Genomic DNA, 9,305 nt, shown 5'->3' on the forward strand with positions numbered 1-9,305 from the left:
TAATTCTCAATTTTATTCTCTAGTCACGTCTGCGCACACATCATTTTACATCCCAAGCTAATGTAGAACAAACACTTTCTAAAAAAAAAAAAAAAATACCTTTCAACAAAAATTTGAATCATCTAAATGTTTCACTCACTGAAGATAAATAGATAAATATTTATGCAATTCAACGTTTTTGTAAGATCTAATTAAAATTAATAACAAACGATAATTACAATCTGATTTGAAAGATTATTATACAAATTCGTAAACAATTACGAAGAGGTAAGTAATTAATAAAATTGGCAATACAATAATAAAATAAAGCTAAATATATTTTACACTTCAACATTAACAAGATTATGAATATGAAATACCGATAAATTCGGCAGAACGAGAGCCAGAAGCAAATTAAGTTACAATAATTACCATCGGGAATAATATCTTTAAGGTGATAAATTGAAACTATTAAAAACAGCGAGAAAAGGAAATTAAAATTTCACACCTTAATTCATTTGCATTTCAGATTTTATGAGTACAAATTAGGAAGTAGAGATTTGTTTTATAAGTCGTTCGGTTAATCATCCTAAAGGAACTAACGGTAGAAGATTAATTTGTATTACAGAAACGGATTCAAAAGGCATTAGAAAATTGATCCTGTTACGGATTAATATTTTTCAAATGTTATTGGCTTCATTTACATATCTTAATTTTTTTTTATTTAACCCATTGCAGTTTCAATATTTTTTTCTTTATCATACATTTATATTCCAGGATCGATTGATGATGTAAGCGAGGATGGAAATTGGATTTCGAAGATTAAAGTTTGATCATTTTTACAGAATGAACCACGTATTTTATTTAGAATTAAAATCAGTTGCCATTTTGGTTTGGGTTATAGGTGTAGGGAATCCAAATTGCAATTATTTATCTTCTCTATTTTTCCATGTTCTATCTCATAGGGAAAAACTTATTTAAGAGATTTTGTACTTTAATTAAATTATTTAAGTAATTATAAGAACTGTTTTTCAAGTCCCCTGTAATGATTCCTCACAAAATTCAAATAACACCAGCTTTATACTGTTTATAATGGCACTGCCATTGCAAGACATTATTCTTCTACATTGGGAATTAAGAATGTAGTGACCACTTCAGCAGACTTGTTTAAAAGACTAATAAAATTGTATTGATGTAATTCCAACTGGAATCCGGTGGGTTTTGGAAATAGGACAAATATGAGTAATAATAAAGGGAGGATCATTACATGTGGAAATTTTGGTATAAGGAGAAACAAAATGTCTGGTAAAGTATCCAGGAAAGAGAGACCTGAAAGATTTGAGGCGTTACCTAGGCTAGAATTAATAATGTATTTACAGTTTTTTTTAATTGGAAGTAAAGAAGTAGTCATTCTTATCGCAGTAAAATGGAAATCTCAAAAATTATTTTTCAAGATACTGGATCCTTATGAATCTATACCGGATAGATACCAATTAAAACAAATTTCGGGCCCATCAATTGATTAAAAGTTTATTTTTCTATGAATATTACACGGGGTGACGGTAGAAGCGTGGAACGCGCCTGTCTGCCAACCTATAGATTGCGAGTTCGAGCCCTACCCGGAATTTTTTTAAAGCAAAAACTTATGCAATATTCACTTACAATCTCCCCCCGGGCATTTTTGAGGCCCGTTAGCCAATGGGTGGTACTCACAAAAATAGGCGTGGGAGTGACGGACCCACGCTATGAAAACCACGTCAGGAATCGCGCGATGTATTACTTAAGTATATGGGGCGAGGCCTTGGACCTCCACGGTCTGTCGCGCCAATGAAAGAAAAAAAAATTAATATTACACATCAGTGATACCGGTGAATAATTACCATGTATTGAATACCGAACTCATCAAGCAATTGTCACTACACTTGAAGATTGATATTAAAACTGGTAAATAAAAACCCTATTGCTAATCGTATTGGTTGGCAGAACTAGTCAAGCAAGTGGTCCTAGTGGTCCTTTTCAGCTATCCTTGGCAAATAACGAATGTGTGAGTACCAAGATTAATTTCTCGGGACCGCCGAAAAATAAATATTAACTGCCCCAGGTGAGAATCGAACCCATCGAACGTTTCAAACCAAGCGCTTTGGAAACCACGCCACAATGCAGACGGCCATCGCATCTCTCAAGTTAAAACCCTAACAAGCCGATAAAATCGACCTTACAAAGGAAATGCGCAGACTACAGTATTTAGTCTGCCAACTGTTTAGCCTGATTTGAATGCTAAGCTGAAACTAAACAGTGTATTTTGCCGTCCTGGGGGTGAGCTTGATTGAATAAATATATGACGGGTTATAATATTTATCCAATCAAGCCTTAGAATACATTTTTATAAAAATAAATAGGTCAAATTAGGCTTGTGTTGATTGATAATTTTCTGTTTCTACGCAATTAGCAAATATTTGATCAGGTTCGGTTACCATAGGATACTACTGATTACAAGTTGCTAAGTTTGATCGAGAGCTTGACAAATGATTATTCGATACACGAGTTAGAAATCAATCAGGCAGATTCTGGACCAGATTCCGGGAGCTGTCATTCTTATCTCCAAGGTTCCATATAGACCCATGTCGTCCGAAACAGATTGTGTTTGTTTGAAACATCAGATGTTTGTAAATATGCAATTGAGGTATATACAATAGTAATCATGATTTTAATTTAATAACTTAATAGATATGTAGTTTCAATTGTAAATATGTACTACAATGACTAAATGATTATTAATATGATTTTTATGTGATAACAAAAGTCCAAATAAGTGTTTATTTTTACAAAAAGCTGCTTAGCCTTAATAGTTGCATATGTGACTAAAAATTTTATTTCGATTTTATTTGAATTTGGACGCTCATGGGCCTGTTCCATAATGAAAGCTAATAGTATTATTCCATAAATACGTACACAATAATTAAAAATTATTAATTTATATACACATTTATTAAAAATAAGTACGCAAACTATAAATTACAAGCACTAATACATTACGTTTCATGATGTGGACGACCATTAGTGATATTACATGAGTTTAAAAATTTTGTTTTAATCATTTATTTATTGTTATTTACAACTGTATAACATATACACAACAAGTAAATTTACTGTAGGTGAAATAGTGACATGATACAAACATGTGGAAAATTTACCCATTGATAGGACTCCAATAACATTTCTAGAGGAGAAGATATCGAGGCCCTCTTCTTTTCAGACGCCTAGGAGGATTATTAGGTAATGAAGGAGAAGTCAGGTTAGAAACAAGTGAATTTGGGTGGTTGGGAAGTTTTCTATGGAAGAAATGGTATTTTGGTTTTGGCCAAATCGGCAACATATGGGACATTGAGGTCATGATGGATGACTTGATTTGTGACAAAGTAGGGAGCATTAAGGATTTTACGAAGGAATTTGGACTGTTAGGATTGGATTCGGGAGGATTTTGATGGTTTAGTGGAGCCCCAAAGCTGAACTCCGTATGTCCAAATAGGCCTTATAATAGTCATGCAGATCAGTCTTTTGTAATGGATTCGTAATTTAGACCGTTTGTCTAGTAAATGTTGTAATAGTCGATATCGACGATATCGAGTAGTCCTATGTAACGGATCTGTTCGACAGGAATAAGTGGGGTATTATTAAAGGATACTGTAGGGCAAGAGGTCATTGGTTTACGACGAAGTGTAAATGTGATTTGGTGGGATTTATTGGAGAGTTTAAAAGTAAAAAATTATCTGTCAGAATTGTATAAGCTAGTGAAATCGTACCAAATACAAACTACAAGATTTATAGTATTAGTTTGTAATTTATTATGAAACAGGCACTTGGACGTATTTTGAAGATAATTCCGTTGATTGGGGTTAATTTCTTCACTAGTGTCTTTAGTCTGTCCCAAAGCTAGGAAGAATGTCACAAAGTAACCCAGTCTATGGTATAATCTACGGAATAAGTAAAACAAGGCGGCCATGATTGAAAGACCATTCTCTGTTTATAGAAGCTATAGAGCACTTCAAAGTAATACAATTCCTATTATTACAGATATTTCCATGCAGTAGGCATGCCTTTTCTTCACACTCTTTGCATTTCTACTCCAACATGAAGCACGGGGAACGTGAGAGCATGTAAGGGGTAATGTAAACAAAAGAAAACTTTCATTAAAAATAAAAAAAGTTTTCTTTCTTCATTTTTAAATATTCACTTCACTAACACATAACTGATTTGGAATATTACCCTTATGTTATCCTACTTTGTAATATTACTGACTATTCTCCTGTTATAAAAAATAAAAAAATAAAAATCATTAGTATAGAATGATAAAAACTTACGCATAACTTTATTGAAATTCTGGGACAATCAGGGGGTGTTCTTACCTGAAACAAAAAACAATCAGTATAGAACTATTTGCATAAATACCGTTGCACTTCAGCAGCTGAATGTGCTACGGTGCCAGTTAGATTCGGGCCTGGGCGGGTTGACTTTTATTCCTTAGCGATTCCACGGAATGAAACTCGAACCTTTCACTTGGGTTAGAATAAATTGGTTACCTATTACTCCCTCCATATGTAAGCAATGGCCAGGAAGGCAATAAAACAAATTAATATGCGTGGTAATATAGTTATACCTAACAAAAACATTTACTGCTCATATTACCATGTTCATTAGAAATAATTGATATGTCCTTCAACTAGTTTAATAACTATCTACAAGGTGTAGATAATGGAAGTCTTAAGAAAAAATGGAACCGCACTAATGGGAATCCCCAAGAAGAAATGTGAACCACGGCAACTCAGGAGTCTCTGAAACTATAATTTACTCTGAGATTGTTTGCTAGAGAAAAAATTGATCAACAATTACACTTCTTTCAATTTTATGTTAATATGAGGACAAAATAAAAGTGTATTGTGAATAAGTATCTTAGGTAAGAATATTTAACAGATGAAAAGATGTTATTTACAACTTTCTCATTTGAAGGATAGCAGTCCATACAAACAATGTTTTTTTTAATTAAAGCCCTCTTTCTCTTTCCTTTAATTGGGCAGAGTAACGACATATTTCAAGAGAACAACTGACTTTAATGTGAATTCTACCCGGCATATAATTTTCAAATTGGTAATAAAGCAAGTTATTTCTCACTGGAATCTCATAGAAATATTTTACTCGTATGTAATCTCTTACTTAATTTCATTAAGTACTTAATTTCATTAAGTACTTAATTTCATTCACGAGATCTATTGAGACGAAAGGAGAAACAAGAAACCACCGTAATGATATACTACTACTCTGGTGCATAGTTAATTCCTGATTTTTTTAGGTTCTTTACGAGCTTTGATCCGATGTATATTGTATTACTAATTTGTTTTTAAACGTCTAATCTTTTTTTGTTCGGTATGGTTCAGTGACATTTTGGTACTCTAATGACCCTTGAATTCATTGTTGCTTTCAAAAATTTCAGCTTTATTGATAGCATTGCACCAATGTCCAATCTTATCCAAATTAGGGCCCTGTTTTTGCAATATATGTCTTACAATCATTAGACCTAAAATAGTAACGATTACTAAGTTTTTCGTGTGCACTAATAAGCATAAAAATTGCTTACAGACGAATTGGATTAAGGTGGCTGTAAATATCCATGTTCCTAGCTACCATACGGTGACTACAAGAGATGAAAGATGCCGCCCACTCGATAAATCTGCCGCCTGGACAAATCCAAAGCAATTACTTGCTAATTAGCCTGAAGGTGAAAGTGGTAGCCAGCGCTGTCTGCCCTTTACAGCCGGCATTAGTCATCTGCTGTACCGGCCCACTCTACTCGGGATTTACGTCCTCCTAGGATGTTCCCTGTTGTGACGAGGCATGGAATTAATACATCTAAGGGAGTTCAAAAGGGCCTCATTCCAAAAAAGGACGCTGGACATTGAAGAACTATAAACACCCGTAATGGAAGGTGAAGCATAATATGACTTGATTCTTTTACCAATAAATGAAGCTATATTGACTTGGTTGCAATACTGCATATTCTAAATATAACTAGACAAAAAATATATTCTAAATAAGCCCTTTATTGATATCAACAGGGTTGGCATTTTATATTTTGAATTGTTATACTCACCTAATCTTATTTTACATCTTAAACTACCACTATTGAAAAAAAATGAATAATAACATTGATAAACTTAAAAAAAAAAAAAAAAAAAAAAAAAGGGGTCATATTTTTATTCTTTTCTATATATGTCATTTTTAAAATTACTAATGTCCAATTCTAAATCCTGAAGTAACCTGATAGAGATAAAACTAAAATTAAAAACTATCAATAATAAACCTAAAGTAAAAATCTCCTACTACTACGGTATTCTTTTTTTTATTATGAAAAAATTTCACTTGTTGAAGATCGATCATTTTCAAATTTTTATATTTTAATAAAATCAAGAATCGATTTTACATTTAGTGTTTTTTTTATAACCATAAGGTTCGAGCAGAGATGTAGCACATGGACTGAAGTGGCTGAAATCTTATATGCGAGTTAAGGAACCGGTATTATAAATTTAAACAATTGCCCCTTGCCCAACTGTAGGTTCAGTCACTTTAGACATATGGTTCCATGTGTTCACATTTCGTTACAATTTTATAGAAAAGAAACTCAATAAAAACAAGTACGTTCCCATAAGGCCCTTGAGACTATTCTAACAGCCCTTTCAAGCCCTTAGTATCCTATATCAATAGCAAGGGCTGACACTTAGGCAGGTACATGCTGCCATCTCACAATGGACTTGCATCAGTCAAACTATTTCATGGTTAACATATGTAAGTCAGTACACACAAGTCTTAGGTCATGGTCCCTTTCTTAGAAATCTGACCACCCAACTTCTCGCCACGCCTTTTTTCCCCTTCCAGATATTTCCTAAACTATCTGATTGGTCCAAACCCCTTCTCCTATTTCACTATTCTTCCTACCCCCTCTTCTCAAGTGTTCATATATATTTCCTAGACTAGATAGCTAAGTAAGAGAAGTTAGAATATATAGACTAGTAATAGTAACAGTAACATGTAGTTCTTGAAAATATGTTAGAATAAAGTCATTTTAGTCTTCACTGATTTTTTATGATATGTAACTTGCGGAACATTTTGATACATACAACAGTCGTCCGTGAAATTTCTGAAATAGATGGAGATGAGACTGAGTGTAGAAAGAGGTATATAAAATAATGAATGATACAATAATAATCAATAATCTTACTTTCATTGATACATATCTTACTTTTAATTCAACTAAGCTGATTGCAAGTAGGAAAGAGGGATAGGTGAAGGTGGTTGTATTTTATATAGTGTGACAGGAAGGTGGGATAGGGAGTTTATATTATAGTGGGATAGGAAGGTGGGTGTATTTTATGCGGAACTTTTTATAATGTTAATCAATAATCTCAGTTAATTGAAACCCATCTTCTGGACCACACCTTCTTCACTACTTGCTTATATCTACTTGTTTATTTATCCTCTCTATTAATCAATAGATCTACAAAATTGAACATTTTCCCCTCTTTTTGGAAGTCTCCGATTTCTTATAGATATCCAATTTGATAGGTTCTCTCAATGTCCCGCCTAATCACCTAGCCAAATGTGATTGGACGAACTCCCCTTTCTTCCACCCTACAATCCCAAACTTTTTTTTTTTTTTTCCGAACCCTCTAAAACAGAAATAAAAGTAAATTAATAAGTGCATTACTGTGGAAAAAGAAAAAGTAATTCGTGTTGTGTCTTACCTTTTACTACCTTTGGTATTTTAAGGTTACCTGTTATGTCACATATGAACTATCCATTCAAAGGAGCTATTTTAAGTCCGGAGGTGAGGGGCCTCCTCGTGTTGTATCGCTAATCCCTAACTCCTCCTCTTCTATCTATTTATATGTACCAGAACATTCACTATTCCGTATTTGGTCTCAAGACATGAAGTTACTTATTCTCATGAAAAGTTCTCAGTTTGTAAGAAGTATGTTTCAAATTTAGATGTAAAATAAATAAACAGACGTCGGGAGCCCATCTCCAGCAAATCCAAAAAAGATACTAGATCGTTGATTTCGTTCAAGAAATAATATTTCATTTTTTCTTTTAGAATTTTGGTATGATGATTTAAAAAATCTTTATATTTTTCTCTATCCATAAATAACGGAGATAAGGGAATGTTAAACGATTAATCTGCCTCTACTTTGAAACGAAAGGGTGAATTACTATGATAAGAGAATCTTCGCTTAGTCACCTTTAACAAAAAAATATATATATATAGCTATGGAGAAAAAAGCCGTACGATGTACGGCTGACAAACGGATATTTGTTAATATTCTTTTTTTTTAATTCTACGTTTCCTGAGCCAAATACATTTAATTTCGAGGAAGGGGGGGAGTTTTTTTTTTCTCGATCAATAGCAGTTTATTTTTTAAAATAATAAATAAGGTAAAATAACGTTCATGGATTTCTTACAGCTCTTTAGGATGAATCCAAGAGCTTCTTAACTTCATCTGAATATAAACAGAGGCTGAAGAGACGACCACTTTCTCCAGTGAGCTAATTAGCAAATAATTGGTTGAGATTGGCCCTGGCACCTGCAGATTTATGGTAGAGCGGCATCTTTCATCTCGCTCCGGGCTGCCGTTGTCCGGCCGCGGGAACCACTCACTTAATTACCACCCCAGTCCAATACTTGTATAAACATGTGTTCCCAATTGACTCCTTCCAACATCTGAGCTACGGTACCGGAATTACAAATTGGTTGGGCTAGCCGTTTTTAGAGATCTCGCATTTGAATGGAGTAAGATTTATGGCTTCCTTTTAATTAAAATCGTTATAAAAATGTCGAAATGAAATGACGTCGAACAAGCAATTCACAAAGAAAAACATAGGCCCGTTCGAGCTAATCTCATTATGTACTAAATGAGCCGTTTAGAGTAAATATGGTGTAAGTCATTCATCAATATCATAAAAAAAAAATTAAGTTATTAATGAGAACATTGATTTCAAATTCCTTTAAATAGTTTATACAGACAATAAGGTTGCCAAGTAAAAAAAAAAAATCAGTTATTCTTAATAAATAAATATTGATAGAACTCCACCATTTCCGAAACTCAAGGTTTGACCAACACCATTTGCTCTCAACCGCTCAAACAAACAGAAGGGAGCATCTGCAAAGTATTACGAAGTTAATGTGACTTTAGTGTTTTGATTGTGGGTACTCACGGGAGAGACTGTATCATCGACCTTAAGGACCCTATGCTAACTTGGAAGGATATGGAAAATCAAGA

At 33.5% G+C, this 9,305-nt stretch overlaps 1 protein-coding gene across 11 annotated transcripts in view; it reads right to left on the reverse strand.

Moving 5' to 3' along the window:
• The window catches only part of LOC106688163 (calcitonin gene-related peptide type 1 receptor), a 564,568-nt gene that overhangs the window by 444,746 nt on the left and 110,517 nt on the right, over positions 1-9,305 (reverse strand). The window contains exon 1 of one of the 11 annotated variants that reach the window (XM_067052391.1): positions 4,341-4,367. The exons of the other annotated variants lie outside the window; for them this stretch is intronic. The gene's annotated coding sequence lies outside the window, so the exon portion shown is untranslated. Of the gene's footprint in view, positions 1-4,340; positions 4,368-9,305 lie in introns of those variants that run through there. 11 annotated transcript variants of the gene reach the window in all.

This window comes from Halyomorpha halys, unplaced genomic scaffold (genome assembly GCF_000696795.3).
Source record: "Halyomorpha halys isolate HHAL.00 unplaced genomic scaffold, Hhal_1.1 Scaffold41.1, whole genome shotgun sequence".
In the NCBI taxonomy this organism is placed as follows: domain Eukaryota; kingdom Metazoa; phylum Arthropoda; class Insecta; order Hemiptera; family Pentatomidae; genus Halyomorpha; species Halyomorpha halys.